The 23,784-nt window shown below is 34.5% G+C and overlaps 1 pseudogene; it reads right to left on the reverse strand.

The window, feature by feature from the left end:
• Positions 1-15,275, reverse strand: part of LOC137639972 (uncharacterized) — a 23,778-nt pseudogene extending 8,503 nt beyond the window's left edge.
• Between the last annotated feature and the right edge of the window lie 8,509 nt (positions 15,276-23,784).

Here is a 23,784-nt window from a genome sequence, read left to right on the forward strand (position 1 = left end):
ATTGATTGACCAACTTGTTGATCGACTGACTGACAAACTGGCTGACCGAATTTGTTAAAAGCGTGTTTACCTTACAATTGATTGTCCGACTTGTTGGCCGAGTGACTGACAAACTGACAAACCGAATATGTTAAAGGAGTGTTTACCTTACAATTGATTGACCAACTTGTTGGCCGACTGACTGACAAACTGGCTGAGTCGAATATGTTAAAGGCGTGTCTACCTGACAATTGATTGACCAACTGACTGACAAACTGGCTGACCGAATTAGTTAAAGGCGTATTTACCTTACAATTGATTATCCGACTTGTTGGCCGACTGACTGACAAACTGGCTGACCGAATTAGTTAAAGGCGTGTTTACCTTACAATTGATTATCCGACTTGTTGGCCGACTGACTGACAAACTGGCTGACCGAATTAGTTAAAGGCGTGTTTACCTTACAATTGATTATCCGACTTGTTGGCCGACTGACTGACAAACTGGCTGACCGAATTTGTTAAAGGGGTGTTTACCTTACAATTGATTGTCCGACTTGTTGGCCGACTGACTGACAAACTGGCTGACCGAATTAGTTAAAGGCGTGTTTACCTTACAATTGATTATCCGACTTGTTGGCCGACTGACTGACAAACTGGCTGACCGAATTAGTTAAAGGGGTGTTTACCTTACAATTGATTGACCAACTTGTTGACCGACTGACTGACAAACTGGCTGACCGAATTTGTTAAAGGCGTATTTACTGTACCTTACAATTGATTGTCCGACTTGTTGGCCGAGTAACTAACAAACTGGCTGACAGAATATGTTAAAGGCGTGTTTACCTGATAATTGATTGACCAACTGACTGACCGAATTAGTTAAAGGCGTATTTACCTTACAATTGATTGTCCGACTTGTTGGCCGAATGGCTGATAAACTGGCTGACAGAATATGTTAAAGGCGTGTTTACCTTACAATTGATTGACCAACTTGTTGATCGACTGACTGACAAACTGGCTGACCGAATTTGTTAAAAGCGTGTTTACCTTACAATTGATTGTCCGACTTGTTGGCCGAATGGCTGATAAACTGGCTGACAGAATATGTTAAAGGCGTGTTTACCTTACAATTGATTGACCAACTTGTTGATCGACTGACTGACAAACTGGCTGACCGAATTTGTTAAAAGCGTGTTTACCTTACAATTGATTGTCCGACTTGTTGGCCGACTTACTAACAAAGTAGCTGAGTCGAATGCTTTAAAGACGTATTTGATATATTCAAATTCACGTCCCCGATAAACGATCAAAAAATGATAGATTAAATTTGAAGATTATTGTCAATTCTTTTTAGAGAGGTAGATTTGCACCGATTCGCAGGGGTGCCCTTTTAGCTCGATAAACTTTCCTATCAGCTGATTGGTCAGAAGTATTTTTGTCTGACCAATCAGATATTAGGAAGCTTTTCCGAGCTAAAAGGGCACCCCTGCGAGTACGTGCAATTTTGCCTCACTAAAAAGAATTGACTATTGTGTCTGCTGAGGTCTGCAGTGTTAGGTAAAGGCAATTCCTAGTGAGGAATCATTTCATTACTTTAAATCTAATTATTGTTCGGTGCCTCCTAATTAACGTGAAATCATAATAACATTTGTTTAAAGTAGGCCGATTCATAATCTCCTCACTGTTTAAAGGTTACTCATGAATGGCAGAGGCAAGGGATATTAACATAGCCCTAGATACTGACCATATATCCATGTGATCAGAGACCCAGATAACTAAATTGACTATCTTAGGTTTTCTTTTATTTTACCTTAACCATTTCAGTCATTGTTGCCATATGTGTGTGGAAGGTATACCTGATTTGAAACTACCGTTGTTGTTGGTAAAACTTTAGTTGGAAAAGCAGGATGCTATGAGCCCAATGGCTACAACAGGGAAAAATACCCCAGTGAGGAAAGGATATAAAGGAATAAATTAACTATAAGAAAAGTATAGAACAATATACAATATTCTAAGAACAGAAACAACATTAAAACAGATATTTCATATATAAACTATAACTAGAGACTTATTTGCCTAAGTTTATCTCTGTTCTTGACACAAAACCCAAGGGTATTCTATCTGTCACTCCCACAAAACCCAAGGGTATAATATCTGTCATTCCCACAAAACACAAGGCTATTCTATCTGTCATTACCACAAAACCCAAAGGTATTCTATTTGTCATTCCCATAAAACCCAAGGTTATTCTGTCATTCCCATGAAACCCAAGGTTATTCTATCTGCCATTCCGACAAAACCCAAGGGTATTCTATCTGTCATTCCCACAAAAGCTAAAGGTATTTTATTTGCCATTCCCACAAAACCCAAGGTTATTCTATCTGTCCTTCCAACAAAACCCAAGGGTATTCCATCTGTAATTCCCATAGAATCCAAGGGTATTCTATCTGTCAATCCCACAAAACCCAAGAGTATTCTATCTGCCAATCCCCCAAAACCCAAGGGTATTCTATCTTTCATTCCCACAAAACCCAAGGTTATTCTATCTGTCACTCCAACAAAACTCAAGGGTATTCTATCTGTCATTCTCATAAAATCCAAGGGTATTCTATCTTTCAATCACCCAAAACCCAAGGTTATTCTATCTTCCATTCCAACAAAACCCAAGGGTATTCTATCTGTCATTCCCAAAAAACCCAAGGTTATTCTATCTGTTTTTCCTACAAAACCCAAGGGTATTCTCACCGTCATTCCCACAAAAACCAATGGTATTCCATCTGTAATTCCTATAGAATCCAAGGGTATTCTATCTGTCAATCCCACAAAACCCAAGAGTATTCTATCTGCCAATCCCCCAAAACCCAAGGGTATTCTATCTTTCATTCCCACAAAACCCAAGGGTATTCTATCTGCCATTCCCATAAAACCCAAGGGCATTATATGTCATTCCCACAAAACCCAAGGGTATTCTATCTGTCATTCCCATAAAACCCAAGGGTATTCTATATATCAATCCCTCAAAACCAAACGGTATTCTGTATCTTTAAGACTATGAAATTTGTATATAATAAAATAATATACATACATAAACCACGTTCACAATCAATTAATCCACTACTAACTAATTCAACAACTTTTTAGAAGCATAGCTATGACTCAGCCATGCAGAGCAGCCAGGGTTCCATGAATAATTCCTAACGTTGGAATCGAGAGACTCAGGCACCATCGATTACAGTTAGGTACTTGATTTCAACAGTCAGTTAATTCAGCTCATTCTATCATTTTGGCATTAAGTTGCTACTGTTGTTAATTGTGGAATTATTTTTCTATTCATTAAACTAAAGTTGTTTATTTCAGTTCAATATTTTTCTCATTTCATTTACGTAATTGATTTTAACAATCTGTTAATTCAGCTTATTCTATCATTTTGGCATTAAATTGCTACTGTTGTTAATTGTGGAATTATTTTTCTATTCATTCAATTAAAGTTGTTATTTCTTTTCAATATTTTTCTGATTTCAGTTACGTATTTGATTTCAACAGTCACTTAATTCAGCTCATTCTATCATTTTAGCATTAAGTTGCTACTGTTGTTAATTGTGGAATTATTTTACTATTCGTATAACTAAAGCTGTTTATTTTAGTTTAATATTTTTCTGATTTCAGTTACGTATTCGATTTTAACAATCTGTTAATTCAGCTTATTCTATCATTTTGGCATTAAGTTGCTACTGTTGTTAATTGTGAAATTATTTTTGTGTTCGTATAACTAAAGTTGTTTATTCCTGTTTAATATTTTTCTGATTTCAGTTAGGTATTTGATTTCAACTGTCTGTTAATTCAACTTATTCTATCATTTTAGCATTAAGTTGCTCCTGTTGTTAATTGTGGAATTATTTTTGTATTCGTGTAACTAAAGTTGTTTATTTCAGTTTAATATTTTTCTGATTTTAGTTAGGTATTTGATTTCAACTGTCTGTTAATTCAACTTATTCTATCCTTTTGGCATTAAGCTGCCCCTGTTGTACTTAATTATGGAATAATTTTCTATTCGTATACCCAATTATGGAATAATTATTCTATTCATATAACTAAAGCTGCCCATTTCAGTTAATTATCGTATAGCTTAAGTATCATAACTTACAATATCATTAGCTACTGACAAAATATCCAGTTCTTATAAGTTTTAATATTATAGCAAAATATAGTTATCAATTTCCTTTCGGCGATCGTAGAAAGCTAACTAAGATGATGGTTATTTAGATGAGTAATACGGCTACTGAAATCCAAATATATAAAGTTACAGATGAAATGAAAGGACAATCATAAAGGAGAAGAGAACATTCCCAAAGGACCATAACACTGGCCTCTGCGAACAAGGGATCTTGGCGCTTTCGTACTAAGTTTGTCCTCATCGATCGCTAGCCCAGAGTATCAGCATAGCGTGCCTTCGCTCAAGGTGGGTGTGTGTGTGTGTGTGTTTGTGCGTGTGGGGGGGGGGGTCATATTGGTGGAGGGCCTTGAGAGGGATGTTGGCGGGGGTTGGAGGGCGGGGGGGGGGGGGGGGGTATAATAACTAGTGACTCTCGCGTGATTATGTCCTGGTTGCAAAGAGGACAACACCCAGATTGTCCAGAACATTCCTACTTTCAGGGCAGTCAGTGGCTCGTTCCATCAAAAAGGATTATGGGAAAGCTATTTAAATTCTTCTGAGGAAACATGCCTACATGCCTACAATATCAGTAGTTATCAGTAGTTAGAAAAAAAAAAAAAAAAAATATGTCACTTATTGGATTATTTTATTTAATTCTATTTGTATCGAACGCCACAGGACTTGCAATTCTTGCTTATCAGAATGCATGAAATATCACACGAGATTGAGCTCAACATAAATAGAAGAAAGACAGAGATGATGAGAACGGAAGAAGCTATAATTCGTAACAGTCAATATTGGATTATTTTACTTCATGCTATTCGTATCAAACACCACAGGACTTGCAATGCTTGCTTATCAGAATGCATGAAATATTACACGACGTTGGGCACAACATAAATAGAAGGAAGACGGAGGTAATGAGAACGGAAGAAACTATAATTCGTAACAGTGAATATTGGATTATTTTATTTTATGTTCTTTGTACCGAACACCACAGGACTTGCAATGCTTGCTTGCCAGAATGCATGAAATATCAAACGAGGTTGAGCTCAACATAAATAGAAGAAAGACAGAAATGATGAGAACGGAAGAAGCTATAATTCGTAACAGTGAATATTGGATTAATTTATCTAATGCTACTTGTACCGAACACCACATGACTTGCAATGCTTGCTTGCCAGAATGCATGAAATATCAAACGAGGTTGGGCTCAACATAAATAGAAGAAAGACAGATGATGAGAACAGAAGAAACTATAATTCGTAACAGTGAATATTGGATTACTTTATTTTATGCTATTTGTACCGAACACAACAGGACTTGCAATGCTTGCTTACAAGAATGCATGAAATATCACACGGGGTTGGTCTCAACATAAATAGAAGACAGAGATGATGAGAACGGAAGAAACTCTAATTCGTAACAGTGAATATTGGATTATTTCATTTAATGCTATTTGTATCGAACACCACAGGACTTGCAATGCTTGCTTGCAAGAATGCATGAAATATCAGACGAGGTTGGTCTCAACATAAATCGAAGAAAGACGGAGGTGATGAGAACGGAGTATGCAATGGAAGCTGAATTATCAGTGAAATGGTAAAATTAGTCTTGGAAAACAGACCTACAATGTTAAAAATTTGCATTAAAAACACCGTAAATGTCTGGCAACTTTTATTCCAAGATTTTTACCGTTTTAAAAACGGATATATTGACGTAAAGGAGTGTTATTACGGTCACCAACCCGTTAAAGATAATAACAAAGTATGGGGAAACTACGGTCGCCTATATTTTACTCAAATACGGCTGAGAACAGTATATTTTTACGGAGAATTTCCGATTAAAACATAGATTTTATTTTTTAATATTCTTACGAAAACTACCGATTGAGATTACGATTTTTTGAAAAAAATAATGTACAATTTCCATAAGTCAAAAAACCAAAACCCAAATGTCACTATACTTCGTAACAGTGAATGAGGTAGATTTAATCTTGGCAAATAGACCTACTATTTAAGTAGGGCGAAAAACGGAAACCAAATTGTTCACTATTTATCGTAATAGTGAATGAATAAATTTATTCTTGGTAAACACATTTAGATGGTCAGTAGGTAAAATTCTAGCACCAAAAATTTCACTATACTTCGTAACAGTGAATAAGGTACATTTTAACTTGGGGAAACAATCATACTATGTGAATATGTAAAAATACTGGTACCAAAAATGTCATTATACTTCGCAACAATGAATGGGGTCGAATACAAGAAAGAAAAAAAAAGATGAACTGTAAAAAGAATACTGAGCGGATTGTATTCAATACTAAGTCCTACTTTATACCTTTCACCCCTTTTCTAAACTACATCATTTATATATTTCCTTATTTTCTTTCCTCAATGGGCTATTTTCTCCTGTTGGGACCCTTGGGCTTATATATATATATATATATATATATATATATATATATATATATATATATATATATATATATATATATATATTATATATATATATATATATATATATATATATATATATATATAGAGAGAGAGAGAGAGAGAGAGAGAGAGAGAGAGAGAGAGAGAGAGAGAGAGAGAGAGATGAGGTCGACTGATTACGTAGCATAAAAAGACTTCAAATATTACAGATTTATTTCTCTATAGAAGATAATTTAGCCAAAAGAAAAAAAAACGCAAGACATCCATGTTATGTAAAGTGACATTACTCTCTGTAAATCAAGGTTATAATAATTTTCCATGGTTTCGGTTATAATAATTTTTCATAGTTTCGAAGCGGAAAATACCGGAAAATATCTTAAGCAAATAATCTACGTCATAAGAGGACCCAGGTGTAAAAGAAATATGTGAACTTTGAGCAATCCTTTCATGAAATATTTGTTCCTATAAATCAATAATCGATATTCATTTTATATGGATTGATTTATTGCACATCAGCTGTCTCTCTGATATAAGTAAACAGAATTAATCTATACGAAATATCTCACAAGGATTGTGGTGGCATATGTATCAACGTCCCTGACTGGTGATCGCCACACTAGGGTTCGATTCCCGCTTAAACTCGTTAGTCTCTTTGGTTGCTACAATCTCACCATCCTAATGAGCTAAGGATACGGGGTTTGGGGGAGCCTATAGGTATATCTACTGAGTCATCAGCAGTCACTATCTGGATTTCATTGGTCCTACATTGGGTGGATAGGGGTTTTGGGCGCTGATCATTTGTATGTAAGGTCAGTCTCTAGGGCATTGACCTCCTTGATAGGGCAATGTCACTGCCCCTTGCCTCTGCCATTCATGAGCGACCTTTAAAACTCTTAAGGGCAATAAATCAAAACTCCATCACACAGAGGTAACTGTCTAGATTTTTGTTCCGTAATTCTTCCCATAGGAATTTCATCATTATCATCATCTCCTCCTACGCCTATTGACGCAAAGGGCCTCAGTTAGATTTCGGTAGTCATCTCTACCTTGAGCTTTTAATTCAATACTTCACCATTCATCATTTCCTACTTCGCACTTCATAGTCCTCAGCCATGTAGCCCTGGGTCTTCCAATTCTCCTAGTGCCTTGTGGAGCCCAACTGAACGTTTGATGAACTAATCTCCCTTGGGAATTTACAAAGGATATATATATATATATATAATATATATATATATATATATATATATATATATATATATATATATATATATATAAAGGCAATGGACGAGGGACTCTGTTAGATTTCGTCAGTAGTCTCTATCTTGAGCTTTTAATTCAATATTTCTCCATTCATCATCTCCTACTTCAGGCTTCATAGTCCTCAGCCATGTAGCACTGGGTCTTCCAACTTTTCTAGTGCCTTGTGGAGCCCAACTGCACGTTTAGTGAACTAATCTCTATTAGGAATTTACAAAGGATATATAAAAAAACAGGGCAATGGACGAGGGCCTCGGTTAGATTTCGCCAATCGTCTCTATCTTGAGCTTTTAGCTCTATACTTCTCCATTCGTCCTCTCCTACTTCACACTTCATAGCATTCGCCAGTCGTCTCTATCTTGAGCTTTTAGCTCTATACTTCTCCATTCGTCCTCTCCTACTTCACACTTCATAGCATTCGCCAGTCGTCTCTATCTTGAGCTTTTAGCTCTATACTTCTCCATTCGTCCTCTCCTACTTCACACTTCATAGCATTCGCCAGTCGTCTCTATCTTGAGCTTTTAGCTCTATACTTCTCCATTCGTCCTCTCCTACTTCACACTTCATAGCATTCGCCAGTCGTCTCTATCTTGAGCTTTTAGCTCTATACTTCTCCATTCGTCCTCTCCTACTTCACACTTCATAGCATTCGCCAGTCGTCTCTATCTTGAGCGTTTAAATAATTCTCCATTCATTACCTCCTACTTCGGGATTCATATTCCTCAGCCATGTAGGCCTGGGTCTTCCAATTCTTCTAGTGCCTTGTGGAGCCAAACTGAACGTTTGGTGAACTAATCCCTCTCCGGAAGTTATAAAGGACATTTAATAAAGCAAGGCAATGGACGACTTAAAAGCTCATGAGTGAAGCGAGACACTAGCTGTCTCTCAATATGCGTTATCGCCATAGCAACTGATTAAGGGAAGGCCACGTCATGGCCAGGCACTCGAACTAGAGTGGCCAAATCCAGTTCAAGTCGATAACACGTTGATGGCAACACTACTTTCTCTACTGGGGGAAAACAATGTCGTTTTATTAAGTTCTTGAGTATAGGATTTCTCTGAAGGCGAGGGAGGAAGCAAAATGACTGTATCTCATAATGCCTTTGATTATAATTCTATATCAGAGCGTTTGGAATGTATACTAATATATATATATATAAATATATATATATATATATATATATATATATATATATGTATGTACAAATACACACACATAATAACTGTTTTATATATATATACATAAATATATATATATATATATACATATATATATGTATATATAAATATATATATATATATATATTATATATACATATATATATATATATATATATATATATATGAATATATATATATATATATATATATATATATATTATATATACATATATATCATTGTCATCTCCTCTTACGCCTATTGACGCAAAGGGACTCAAAAGGCGTAGGAGGAGATGATGATGATGATTATATACAGTATGATATATATATTTATATATATATATATATATATATATATATATATATATATATATATATATATATATATATAGACCAGCGCTGGAGTTGGGAAGGTTCCCAAAAACGGAAATGAAATTAAAAGAGGATAATCAGCAAGACAGAAAACAATGGTTAATTAGTTTGAAGCCGAGATTTGATAAAACAATAGATTCATCTCAATACGTTTTGACTATTTCCAGGAATGATGTTACATCTAAATCGGCTATTATTATTTTGGTAATTAAATTTTGTAAGTATTCTTTATTCCTGAAACTATATGAGAGATTACTTGAGTGATATATGTGGATGAGATCATGGTGAGGGGTAGATGGAGATGGTTTGAGCATGCTCTTCGCACTCCCCAAGAGAGATTAGTTCACCAAACGTTCAACTGGGCTCCACAAGGCACTAGAAGAGTTGAAAGACCCATACCTACATAGCTGAGGACAATGAAGCGTGAAGTAGATGATGAGTGGAGAAGTATTAAATTAAAAGCTCAAGATAGAGACGGCTAGCGAAATCTAACCGAGGCCCTTTAGGTCACTAGGCGTAGGATGAGATGATGAATGGAGAAGTATTCAATTAAAAGCTCAAACCGAGGCCCTTTGCGTCAATAGGCATAGGATTTGATGATGATGACGAATCATTATTCTATTTACGTTCCTTTATTTGTTAATTTTCCAATCTTATCGTAAAAATCGATTGACTATTCATTTGTTATTATTTTTATTTGAGCACCTTTACTACAATTTATATTAATTTTTCAATTTCATCCCCTGCCATCATTTACAGCATTACAATTCCATTAACAATATTTCATTTATCCAGTTAATTTGTTAGTGGAATCAATACTCTCTCTCTCTCTCTCTCTCTCTCTCTCCTCTCTCTCCTCCTCTCTCTCTCTCTCTCTCTCTCTCTCTCTCTCTCTCTCTCTCTCTCTCTATATATATATATATATATATATATATATATATATATATAATATATGTGTATATGTATGATAATTTTACACATTTATACGTGTTTTTTATATTCATATAAGCCATATATCATACCCGTCCTAAATCTGGATTCTCTCTTACCTCGGGATCAGAGACCCAAGGGGGAATCAACTCAAAAGATAATAGCTTCCGGTTGGCCGGGGAATCGAACTCGGGCCCCAAGAAACTGTTATCAATCAGTCGAAACCTAACAATAAAAAAGGATTGATCATTTGATGCAAGATATCTATCAATAAATCAAATATAAATGTTGAATAATTAATGTATCTTTCCTTATTGAAACTGTTCGAATTACTCCAAAATAATTTCATTGTGAGATTAAAACTCATCCATTTTATTTGTTATGCAAATTACTTACTGTAATAGCAATGAAAACAAAGACTAGATTAAAAAAAGTAATAGTTATACTTCTATTATTATCATTAAATAAGTTACGTCATAGCTATGTAGCACGATATTGAGATAAAATTTAACAGCAAATTACATTTTCAATTAATGATTCAAAACGAGGTGAACGAGGCAATTTTCATATGAAAAAGTATTCACGAGTCGATATATTTTTTTTTTAAAAACATATTTAGAGTAGTAAAAAATTCAATTGTATTTACACTATATTTAAAATAAAAAATTATTTATGTAAATATACTATGATTTATATATGTTATGAATTATAAGATTCTAAAAGTGTATTTCATAATAAAAGATAAAACGAAAAATGGAAAGATAAAATTTGGAGATCTTGTTTTTCCTTAGATATTTTTTATTTATAAAATTTCATATGTTAAGAACCATTGTCAACAGTGACCCCAAATTGGGACAAGAAGAAGAAGAAGAAGAAGAAGAAGAAGAAGAAGAAGAAGAAGAAGAAGAAGAAGAAGAAGAAGAAGAAGTAGATATGTTAAGGTCCATAGTATCTTTCGTGATTAAGCCTTAACTCTTGCTTGAGGGTACACTTGGGCACACTATTCTATCTTCTTTCTCTTCCTCTTGTTTTGTTAAAGTTTCCATAGTTTATATAGGAGATATTTATTTTAATGTTACTCTTATAATATTTTCATTTTCCTATGTTTCTTTTCCTCACTGGGCTATTTTCCCTGTTGGAGCCCCTGGGCTTATAGCATTCTGCTTTTCCAACTAGGGTTGTAGCTTAGCATTTATTATTAATAATAATAATAATAATAATAATAACAATAATAATAATAATAATGATGATGATGATAATAATAATAATAATAATAATAATAATATAACTCTTCCAGCTCTTATTCCTTTCTCTATCTCTAGCTTCATTCGGGCCTGGGCAACAGAAAGACATTAGGATGCCTTTTCCATCCGTGTCAGCTCTTAAATTATCGATCCTCTTTTTCGAGGACTTTCTCGATTATCTGATAACACTGAAGAGAGCAGAAAGTCTTTCATTTGAGTGAAAGTTTGAAACGACTTTCTCATCTAAAATGGTTAACACTGCAGGGAGCAGAATGTCTTTCATTTGAGTGAAAGTTTGAAACGACTTTCTCATTTGAAATGGTTAAATCTGAAGTTAATATGATTCATCTATTATTATTATTTACTTGCTAAGCTACAACCCTAGTTTGAAAAAGCAGGATGCTCCAAGTCCAGGGGCCCCAACAGGGAAAATAGCCCAGTGAGAAAAGGAAACACGGAAAAATAAAATATTTTAAGAACAGTAAACATTATTAAAATAAACATTTCCTATATAAACTGTAAAAACTTTAACAAAACAAGAAGAGAAATTAGACAGAATAGTGTGCCCGAGTGTACCCTCAAGCAAAGGAACTCTAACCCAAGACAGTGGAAGACCATGGTACAGAGGCTATGGCACTACCCAAGACTAGAGAACAATGGTTTGATTTCGGAGTGTCCTCCTAGAGGAGCTGCTTACCATAGCTAAAGAGCCTCTTCTACCCTTACCCGGAGGAAAGTAGCCACTGAACATTTACAGTGTAGTAGCTAACCCCTTGGGAGAAGAAAAATTGCTTGTTTACTTTAGGTGTTTTATGAAAGAAACACGGCATAAATAAAATACAAAATTACCTGAATAATATTGATATCGTCAGCAACAAATCAATTACCTATGGGAGGTTGAAATTGATTAAAATAACGATTAGGAAGTCAAAATTGATTACAATAACGAGTAGGAGGTGAAATTGATTAAAATAACGTATACGGTTTTGGGAAAAATTCATAGCCATGACCTTAGATGTCAGGATGCCAGAAAACTATAAATCAATCAATCAAAATGACAGCGAATTTCCAATTGGAAATATGACGAGTTAATTATAAATAATTAATTTACTTTCTTCAAGGACCATGAGACTGGCGAAGGGAACTCGTACGTCCTTGAAAATAAACAATTAATCGTGAAATATATAGCAGGAAATGTATATAACATTTTTGATAATGGTGCCTACGATACAAGGAAAATATCATTTCCTTACAATAACATATTATATATATATATATATATATATATATATATATATATATATACACACATATATATATATATATATATAATATACATATATATATATCATATATATTACACATAAATATATATATATGTATATATATATATATATATATTATATATATATATATATATATATATATAATATATATATATATATATATATATACACAAATTAATAAATACTGTATATAATGTAGTTAAGCTTGGAAACGCCAAAAAAAATATTGTATAGTGTACAGAGACATGACATATATATATATATATATTATATATATATATATATATATATATTATATATATATAATCATAAATACTGTATGTACTGTAGTTAACTTCGGAAACGCCGCAAACAATATTGTATACTGTAATCTAAATGTATTTAATGTGAAACAAAAATATTCTGAGACATTGAAAAGAAAATAAACCCCAATTGCGTGTCAAAGTAGATTCCACATTAGCAATAGAAATACATAAAGTCTGTTGGAAATGTTGTTCTTATGAGTAGCATTTGTTATACAGTTGAAGTGCATTTGTATACAGTTGATATACTAGTTTTGTTCCGATATACAGTGGTCGTAGTGAGAAGTTGTACAGTGAGTTGTGTATCACAAAAAAAAACAGTAATAGAAGTAATAGTAGAAGTACAGAATTGTACAGTAGTGAAGTAGTGGTGCAGGATGAGAAGGAGGGTAAGGAACAATTACACGTAGGGGCTACTACACCTACTGAAGAGCCAGAGACACAATGGGAGAGGGGGAGGGGAGGGCGGCCTCACAGCTCGCTAGCGTTACCTCCTCCGCCTGACCCCTGCATTAGGATCAGTTTCAGGTGCCCTTCGTCGTCCACTCCTACCGATTTCGAGCAAATGAAGAGGCAGGTGCAAGCGAACACGAAGAGGCACCCGGGCAAGATGGATGCTATCAGCATCATGAGGTGCGTCAGGGAAGGGTTGAATTTCCCGATGACGTATTCGTTCATCTGGTCCGTGAAGTAGCAAGGGAATCTGTCCGGGGTCATCCCGTCGTAGCCGTCGTGGGCGTGCGTGTCGAAGAAGGCCTTGCATTCCTTGCGTAAGGTGTTGACGCATCCGTCCGGGTTGATCCGTAGCTGGGTGTTGTTGAATATACTCAATTCTTTCTCCGGCGGGATGATCCATTCCTCGGTGTCGTTGGCGAGGGACAAGTGGAGGTTCTTGAGGGCTATGTATTCGGTCATGGAGTCGTAGGTGGAGCTGTTCGTCATGGTGGCGTTGAAGCAGTCTTTGGTGATGAGGTCGTAAGTGGTGGCGCCGTTTTGCCTCCTGACGTAGGTGCAGAAGATGAAGAGGCTCCTCTTCTTGTCCCTCCATTCCTGCCTCTCGTTGACTTCCGAAATACTGTTGTTATCCGGGGATTCCATAGACGTACACGCGGCTGTCACTAGTCTTTCAGTACTGAATATTATCACGTTAGTCTCTCTTAACTGCAGCGACGTACACTTCCGTTTACAATCCAAGTAATACTTCTTCATGTCGAGTAACTTCTGACACTTGCCTTTGCTGCAGGTCACGACTCCATCCAAGCGATTCATACAGCCCTCTTCCGTGCAAATCGTGGAGTTCCTGTCCAGCTCCTGGCTCTGGCAGTCGAAGGCCGGGGAGATGTTCGAACAAGGGTTATCACCGGGTTTTTTACAGTCGAACACCCCCGTCAGGTCCTTGCATTCACCCTTCTTACAGTTATAGGGACGGGTAATATTCACATCGAGAGCGGAACAGTTATGGTCGTTGATATCCACGCAGTCTTTGAAATTGACCCTCGACCCGTTGTGCCTGGCCATGACCACGATTTGCATGCAAGAGCCGGAGCCCTTGGAGAGGCACCACTCGCTGCATGTCGTCCAGTTGCAAGTGGCCTTCTTCCCCTCGGCGAGGATGTCCCTCGCCGTGATGGTCGTGCACATGATGGGGTTCTGTTGAAGTTGAGGGAGAGCTCATTTTTGGCAGGGATGACCACGATGACAGCCAGGTAGAGCAAGGAGACCCCCGAAAGGATCGCTGTCATTTGGCAAATGCAGATTCCTAAGCAAATGTGCTTTTCGGCGGGCATTTTGGTCTATTTGCAAAACTAACCACATGCGAACACAACACGGTTTTTACAGTATTGAGAACGAAGGTAGTTTGTATACAGTCTCGCCTATTAACTGTGCATCATGATAAATACCAGTCACGAGCAATCACACTGCTGGCGAAAAATACTGTCGGCCGTGGTGTGAGGGCCTTTGTCCTGCTTTTCGATTCATGTTTGCGTTTCAAGGGACTCTTCTCATCCTACAGCAAAGGGGGGAATATGGCAGTCGCCTCTGTATTTACACAAAGATTCCGTTTAACACAAGTCACAATGGCAAACGCTTCAAGCAACGCATTATCAAAAACTCTTTGGCTGACACTCTAGTCATAACTGACTGGCTTAAGATGGCGCTGCCGTCTAGCACAGGCGCGGAAGGGGTGGGGCTTGCGCTGCAAGGTCCGGTAAAGAGAAAATAAAAACAATCCACACAGTTTTGTTGTTTTGTTGTTATATATCATAACATTATAACATTTATAAAACAAGGGATTTATAAAATTGTTCTATTAAAGAGGCCGTAACAGACTCTACAGAACTAAACTAGAACAAAAAAAAAATCACGAATGTATGACAGAACTCGAGATCGCTACAGCGCAAGTCAATACAAATGCCGCAGTATCCTGTCCGGTTGCAGAGTCGCCAGTTATGACATAATTCTATCGCCTTTACCAAGCCAATTTAGGAGTAAATATTAAAATCCTTCTAATATGAAATAATAAAAAGCCCTAAAAACAACTACGTAAATAAAGGGAAAAAGAAACAAATAGTTTCCGGTCGTGAATGAGCGGATCAATATGCCATCTATAGTCCAGTGCGGTGTGGCCTCAGTCTGGGCTTCTATAACACCGTTCTCTGTTATCAGAACTGCTGCTGTTCCTTAGACCCATAGACATACCAATAGTTCTTCTTTATGCTTGTGCGAAATGTACACGTGTACAGACAAATATGCACAAACTTAAATACACACACACACAACATACATATGTGTATATATATATATATATATATATATATTATATATATATATTATATATACTGACAAACTCAAATATACATACGTACATATATATGTATATATATAAATATAAATATGAATATATATATATATATATATATATATATATTTTTATATATATATATATATATATATACATATATAAGTATGTGTGCGTGTATGTATTTTTCTCCACATTAAACCTTCTCCCTTTTCTCTTACGAGGGAAAAATTTTTACGGTAAAACAAAGTAGAAGGGTTGCTTTTAACTAAAGCATAAAATTTAGATAACCTGAGAGAGAGAGAGAGAGAGAGAGAGAGAGAGAGAGAGAAATATTCAAAGCTAAACAAGGGTTGTTTCTAACCAAAGCATAAAATATAGGTAGCCTGAGAGAGAGAGAGAGAGAGAGAGAGAGAGAGAGAGGAGATTGAAATATTCAAGCCTATACAAGGGTTGCTTTCAACCAAAGCATATAATTTAGTAGCCTGAGAGAGAGAGGAGAGAGAGAGAGAGAGAGAGAGAGATATTCAAGGCTAAACAAGGGTTGTTTCTAACCAAAGCATAAAATTTAGGTAGCCTGAGAGAGAGAGAGAGAGAGAGAGAGAGAGAGAGAGATTAACTTGAGCCTCATGCAAAAGAATGTCTCTACTGTTCTTTTGAATCTGAATAGGATGTTATTTGATAAGAATAGGAAATATAAAGGATATAGTGTTGAAATTCTATTTTATTTTCTCTCTTTTTTGTTTAGTCTAATTCATCAATTTCATATTTTATATGGATTATTTACCATAAATATTTTTATCATTTTAATGCAAACGAAAAGTCAATTTATAGAGGTAGTTATGTATACCTATGAAAAATAAAACGTACATAATAATGGGTATATAATAAATTTTGCTAAATAAAAATTAATTTAAATTATTTGTAGATTCCTAAAGATAATGATAGACAACTTCCGCTATATTCTATGAGGGCCGAAGTCAAGTAAACATAAAATATAAAACATGAATTGTGTCATAAAAAAAAAGTATTAAAGTCTACGGATAACCCCCACACATTTCACTTACTTCTCGATAGGGTACTGAAAAATTTCAGACCACTAGAAAAGACAAAATCTCTAAATTTACCGTATTGCACCTTTAAATATTTATCAATGAATAATAACTGACATGTACAGCTTCATCGTCTATAATTATGCTACCCTCGCAGACCTAAGTTCGAATCCCTGTTTGGTCTTCAGCTAATTGGTGGCCGGGTGGTAGCGTCACTGCCTGGGGTCTGAATCCTGCTCAACTCGTTAGTTTCTATGGTCTCTGCAATCTCAACACCCTTGTGAGCTAAGGATGGGGCGGTTAGGGGAGTCTTTACATCTATCTGCTGAGTCAACACCTGCCATTGCCTGGCCCTCCTTACTCCTAGCTTGGGTGAAGAGGGGGGCTAGGGCGCTGATCATATGAATATATGGTCAGTCTCTAGGGAAATGTCACTGTCCCTTAGCTCTGCTATTCATGAGCAACCTTTAAATCTTCAAACTGATTTTCATTAAATAATGGTGCCTCTTTGGAGATTAAGAAGTTGATACTTGATGCAAATGCATTTATTTTTTTCTTAGCAGACCGACAAGATTTTCCCTTAACTGGTTATTTTTCTCATTCATTATATTTCATGCGGAAATTCTTTATAAATAGAATCTTTCTCGTTTAACTTTACATTTAAACTGTAAGATACGTAGCTATGTTTCCTTTCCTCACTGGGCTATTTTCCCTGTTGGGGCCCCTGGGCTTATAGTATCCTGCTTTTCCAACTAGGGTTGTAGATTTCCAAGTAATAATAATAATAATAATAATAATAATAATAATAATAATAATAATAATAATAATAAAAGATTAGAGGATTGAGACCATTAGCTTTTCTTTTCCATTAACTACAAAAAATTACGTCAAGAAATATGAAGAAGGATTGAGGGGGGTGGAGGTGAGGTTAACTACAAAGTATGAAAAGGATTAAAAATCGGAAGGATTCCAGAGCTTGGCAGCAGAAAGGAAGAAAAGGTTACTATACTGTGTAGGTAAATTGCATTTCAATCTTTCCATATGCACTAAATAGTTCGTGTGAGACATTTTAACATAACAAAATTTAACCTATACTTAAAATTACTTCATACTCTTCAGGATTTTATATTTCTTATGAAATCTGCTACACTACCCAAGCAAAACAAGCTTCTGTAATCTTATGTAATGGTAACGAAACCTTTTTCCAGGTACTTTTTTCGATAAAAAGGAAGACGGAAAAAAATACTTTTTCGATAAAAAGGAGGACGAAAAAAAAAAAACAATCTTATATTACCCAATATAGATCTGAACATAACAGTAAAAGAAGGGTAGAAAAAGAGGTCGAATAATCAAAGAAAAGTGGGATTTTCTCACTTGGGAACAAGAAGTAAAAGCATTCCAAAGCTTGGCAGTAGAGGGAAAGAAACTATAAGCATCGAAAACTCATTACGGTTATCATATTATAACAAAATCTCAGTCATTTCTAAATCCTATAACGTACAGACGGAAAAGCATACACATATAAAAAAGCTAGAAAGGCTACTGTTAACAATTGCATAAATACTACATATTAATACTACTACTGCTACTACTACTACTACTACTACTACTACTACTACTACTACTACTACTACACACACAGCAGTGGACTAGAGATGGCTACAATTGTTATATATATATATATATATATACATATATATATAGTATATATATATATATATATGTGTGTGTGTGTGTGTGTGTGTAACAACAATTGTAGTCATCTCCAGTGCACTGCTGGACAAAAGCTTCAGACATGTCCTTTGTCATGTCAGGGGTTGGCTATTTCAATCACAACACTGGCCACTGCGGATTGGTGATGGGGGATATTTTCGTCTGATCGCTCACAGCAAACCAACCTAGTACAGGTGGTCCTGACTAGTATAGCTTTGCTTATCCTGGTGAAACGAAAACCCACGTTAAGGTGTCCCCATTCATCATATAAGATCACGTATAAATGCTAGAACTTAGAATTAAATGATCGCTCACAACAAACCAACCTAGTACAGGTGGTCCTGACTAGTATAGCTTTGCTTATCCTGGTGAAAATAAAATCCTTTCACCACGTTAAGGTATCCCCATTCATAATCTAAAGAACACATATGAATGCTAGAACTTAGAATTGAAGTAAAAAAAAAAAAAAAAAAAAAGTCTCTTTATAAGAACAATTCATCATGGCGTCAATATATAATATTAGCATAAGAAAGTTTTCTATAGAAGTAAATTAAAGATAAAAGCACCTAAATGTTACTAACTTCCAAGCTCAAAAAAAGGTTTTCCCGAAGCATTGTCGGCAGAGCTGTGTTCTGGTAATTTTAGCCAAAGATTGATTCATTTTTTATGATCACTTACTACATTTATATTAAAGTTTAGAATATGTCGTTCATGCCTACCTGCCATGTAAAAATAAAAATATTTCGTTTATGTACAATATTAACTGAATTTTTATTTCAAAACAAAATATCTCTCTCTCTCTCTCTCTCTCTCTCTCTCTCTCTCTCTCTCTCCTTTATCTGTATTATAACAACGATACTCAAATGTAACAATGAAAAATCCTTTAATACTCTCTCTCTCTCCCTCCCCTTTATCTGTATTATAACAATGATACTAAAATGTAACAATGAGAAAGGCTCTCTCTCTCTCTCTCTCTCTCTCTCTCTCTCCTTTATCCGTGAGTATTAACACAATGATAATTAAATGTAACAATGGGGAAAGCTTCTCTCCCTCGTGTGTGTGTGTGTGTGTCCCCTTTATCTGTGAGTATTATAACAAAGATACTAAAATGTAACAAGGGGAAAGGCTCTCTCTCTCTCTCTCTCTCTCTCTCTCTCTCTCTCTCTCTCTCTCTCTCTCTCTCTCTCTCTCTCTCTCTGTGTGTGTGTGTGTCCCCTTTATCAGTGAGTATTATAACAAAGATACTAAAATGTAACAAGGGGAAATGCTCTCTCTCTCTCTCTCTCTCTCTCTCTCTCTCTCCTTTATCTGTATTAAAACAAAGATACTTAAAGGCAAAAAATGGAAAAGCCTCTAATAAACTACAATTTGGATGCCGATATAGTAAATGATTGAGAAAATATATTTACATTCTTTTAATGAAATTTAACTCAGACGAACTTATTTCAAATAAAACGTTTCAACGACAAACAAATATACTCCAGACACAAACAACGTGACAAGTGAATAAACAAAGGAAGCAGGCCACCGAGTAGTAACGGAATTACTGACGAATACCCAAATTCCCAACGCTAAACATTCGGTTTCCAGCCACACCCAAGTTGAGACGGCTGCAACATGCTCTACGTCAATAAAATGTTGCATGTCATAGCCACGGTCTCGCTTCAGCGACGCCGCACACACATCGAATGTAGCTCCTAAGGATGCATAAGACCGTCTCGAGTCTTTAATGCAGGAAATGGCATAATATGTCGCCAAGCGTCTGCTTAAAAAAAAAAAAAAAAAAAAAAAAAAAAAAAAAAAAAAAAAAATTCACGCCGAAGTTCAATAATTTTGGCTAGACCATGTATTGAATGGTAAACTTTATAGGGAGGCCCTTAATAAAAAAAAAAAAAAAAAAAAAAAAAAAAAAATTCTTTATTTTTTCCACTCTGAAATTCAATCATTTTGGCTAGGCAATGTATTAAATGGTAAACTTATATAGGGAGGCCCTTAATGGTAAACGGAGCGTGGCCTCTACCTCAAAGTGTGCACACACACACACACAATTTTTTTTATAAGCTGGCTCATATGAAAGTGAGATTTATGAGTTATTCAATAAAACTTCTGAATGACAAAAGCGTAGCCCTAGATTACTAGCAATACTTTAATTCTCCATGTCTAGGGAAATGTTAAAACGATATTCAATATTAATGTATGCCCAAAACAAAGATAAAGGGATAAATATAAAGAACTATATTTCTTTTCATAAATCTTTTGTAAATGATTATGAGTTATAAGTAGTTGAATCAAAAGAACTTCAAAAGTTCAAACTTATAACAAATGTTTTAATGTTGAACAGGGTGACTTAAGCCTTTTTATAATTCATATATGAAATAAATGTTTTGATGTTGTTAATTTTTTTTAAATATTTCATTTTCTTATATCGTTTATTCATTTCCTTATTTGCTTTCCTCACTGGGCTATTTTTTTCTGTTGGAGCCCTTGGGATTATAGCATCTTGCTTTTCCAACTAGGGTTGTCGCTTACTTAGCAGTAATAATAATAACAACAACAATAATAATAATAATGATAATAATAATAACAATAATAATAATATGAAAACAAGAGACAAAGAGTATCGTTAAATAATGATATATATGTCATGTAAAAGTAATAGTATTTATGGACAATATCAACTGAAATTTTTTAAACAGAATCTCTCTCTCTCTCTCTCTCTCTCTCTCTCTCTCTCTCTCTCCTGCTTTTCCAACTACGGCTGTAACTTAGAAAGTAATAATAATAATATTAATAATAATAATTAATAATAATAATAATAATAATAATAATAACAATAATAATTATTATTATTATTATTACAACAATAATACATTAATGTAACTATGGGAAAACCTACAATACGTTACAATTTGAAAGTCGATAGTAAATAATTGAAATTAAATCAAAGGATCGCAGTATCTTCAAATGATTATTCATGAAGAGTTGCATAAAGTTTTTAAATGAAAAAGAAAAATTTTGTACACAAAAATGAAAGTTACAGATACATAAAGAATAAGAAAACCTCGGAGCGGAATGTGTTTATAAATTAGACTCTGTGCTTCTCTGGCTACTGATTAACTACACAAAACACATTAAAGTTTTAATTTGATGTTTCATCCTAAATATTTACAAATATATTCTTGTGGTGGCCGATGTGGTAACGTCACTGACTGGTGAACGCCAGTCTGGGGGTTCGAGTCCCGCTCTAAACTCGTTAGATTCTTTGGTCGCTGCAACCTCCCTGTGAGCTAAGAATAGGGGGTTTAGGGGAGCCTATGGGTCTATCTACTGAGTCACCAGCACCCATTGCCTGGCCCTCCTTGACTATAGCTTGGGTGGAGAGGGGGTTTGGGTACTAATCATATGTATGTATGGTCATTCTTTAGGGCATTGTCCTGCTCGATAGGGTAATGTCCTTGTCCCTTGCCATTTATGAGCGGCCTTTAAACCTCCAAGGAAAATGTTCAGTTTTGACTATATGAAAATTATATTAGAACTATTTTTGACAACGAAATTAAGCTATTTTTTTCACTGTCTCAATTTCAAGCATATATGGAATATTTATTTTAATTTGTCAATGTATCACTTCAAATTGAATATACTGATAAATCTATTGTATATATAATTGAACTCGGAACAGCAAGATTTATAGCCTGAAGGTCTTAATTGTTGTCCGAATCCAAAAAAAATATGTTTATGGAATATTATCATTTAGAGTCCAAATCATTATCGCTGATATCAATGCTCACATTAATGTTGTTAATAACATCATTACTGACGTCTTTATTTTAGTGTGTTTATCTTGATTAGTAATAAAAAAAATATGAATATTATAAATATCCTTATTCCAAATTTTCTTGTAAATATTATGATAATCCGCGTCATTATCGTCACAATTAACCATTATCATTATTATTGTTGTTGCTGTTGTTGTTGTTATTATTATTATCATTATAATATTTCATGTTACGATGAGCAATAGGTATACTTGCTATAAAACTGAAGAACATATCATCGTGTATGTATGTATGTATGTATTGATATACATATATATATACATATATATATATATATATATATATATATATATATATATATATATATATATATATATATATACATATATAAATATATATATATATATATATATATATATATATGTATATATATGTATATATATGTGTGTGTATGTGTGTGAGTGTGTGTATATGTATATATTTAGTCCACATTTATGTATATATGTATATTTTCCTAAAGAAATTACAAAAAGAGACAGACAGAAACGGACAGCTATAAAATTTTCGTCGACCGACTCCTCTTGACATTTGAAAGTCACGGATATTAAACATGGCTCCCATTTCCCCCCGAGGAAAGTCGAATTCGTTCGTTTGTCTGGTCCACAAAAAATACACTGATATGAGAGAGAGAGAGAGAGAGAGAGAGAGAGAGAGAGAGAGAGAGAGAGAGAGAGAGAGAGAGAGAGAGAGAGAGAGAGAGAGAGAGAGAGGAGAGAGAGAGAGAATGGATTCAAAACGTCGAGTTAACCTTTTAGTCGTTTGTCATATGAAAATGTTTTTATTTGTACCTTATTATTTCATTTATATGCATTTATATATATAAATATATATGTATATATATACATACATATATATACATATATATATATAAATATATATATATATATATATATATATATATATATATATGTATATATATATAAATATATTATATATTTACATACATATGCATATATACAAATATGTATATACATATATATATATATATATATATATATATATATATATATATACATATATATAAATATTTATATGTACATATACTGTATATATTTATATATATACATTATATATATAAATACTTATATATATAATATATATATATATATATATATATATATATATATATATATATACGCATAAATATTTATACAACTTTATATTATCCACTAATTAAAATACCATTTCTCCTTGTGCAATTCTACTGTATGGTTGATGGATATGTTTGATATAGGGCATTGGAAAATATATAGTTAGAT

This window comes from Palaemon carinicauda, chromosome 4 (assembly GCF_036898095.1).
Source record: "Palaemon carinicauda isolate YSFRI2023 chromosome 4, ASM3689809v2, whole genome shotgun sequence".
NCBI lineage: Eukaryota > Metazoa > Arthropoda > Malacostraca > Decapoda > Palaemonidae > Palaemon > Palaemon carinicauda.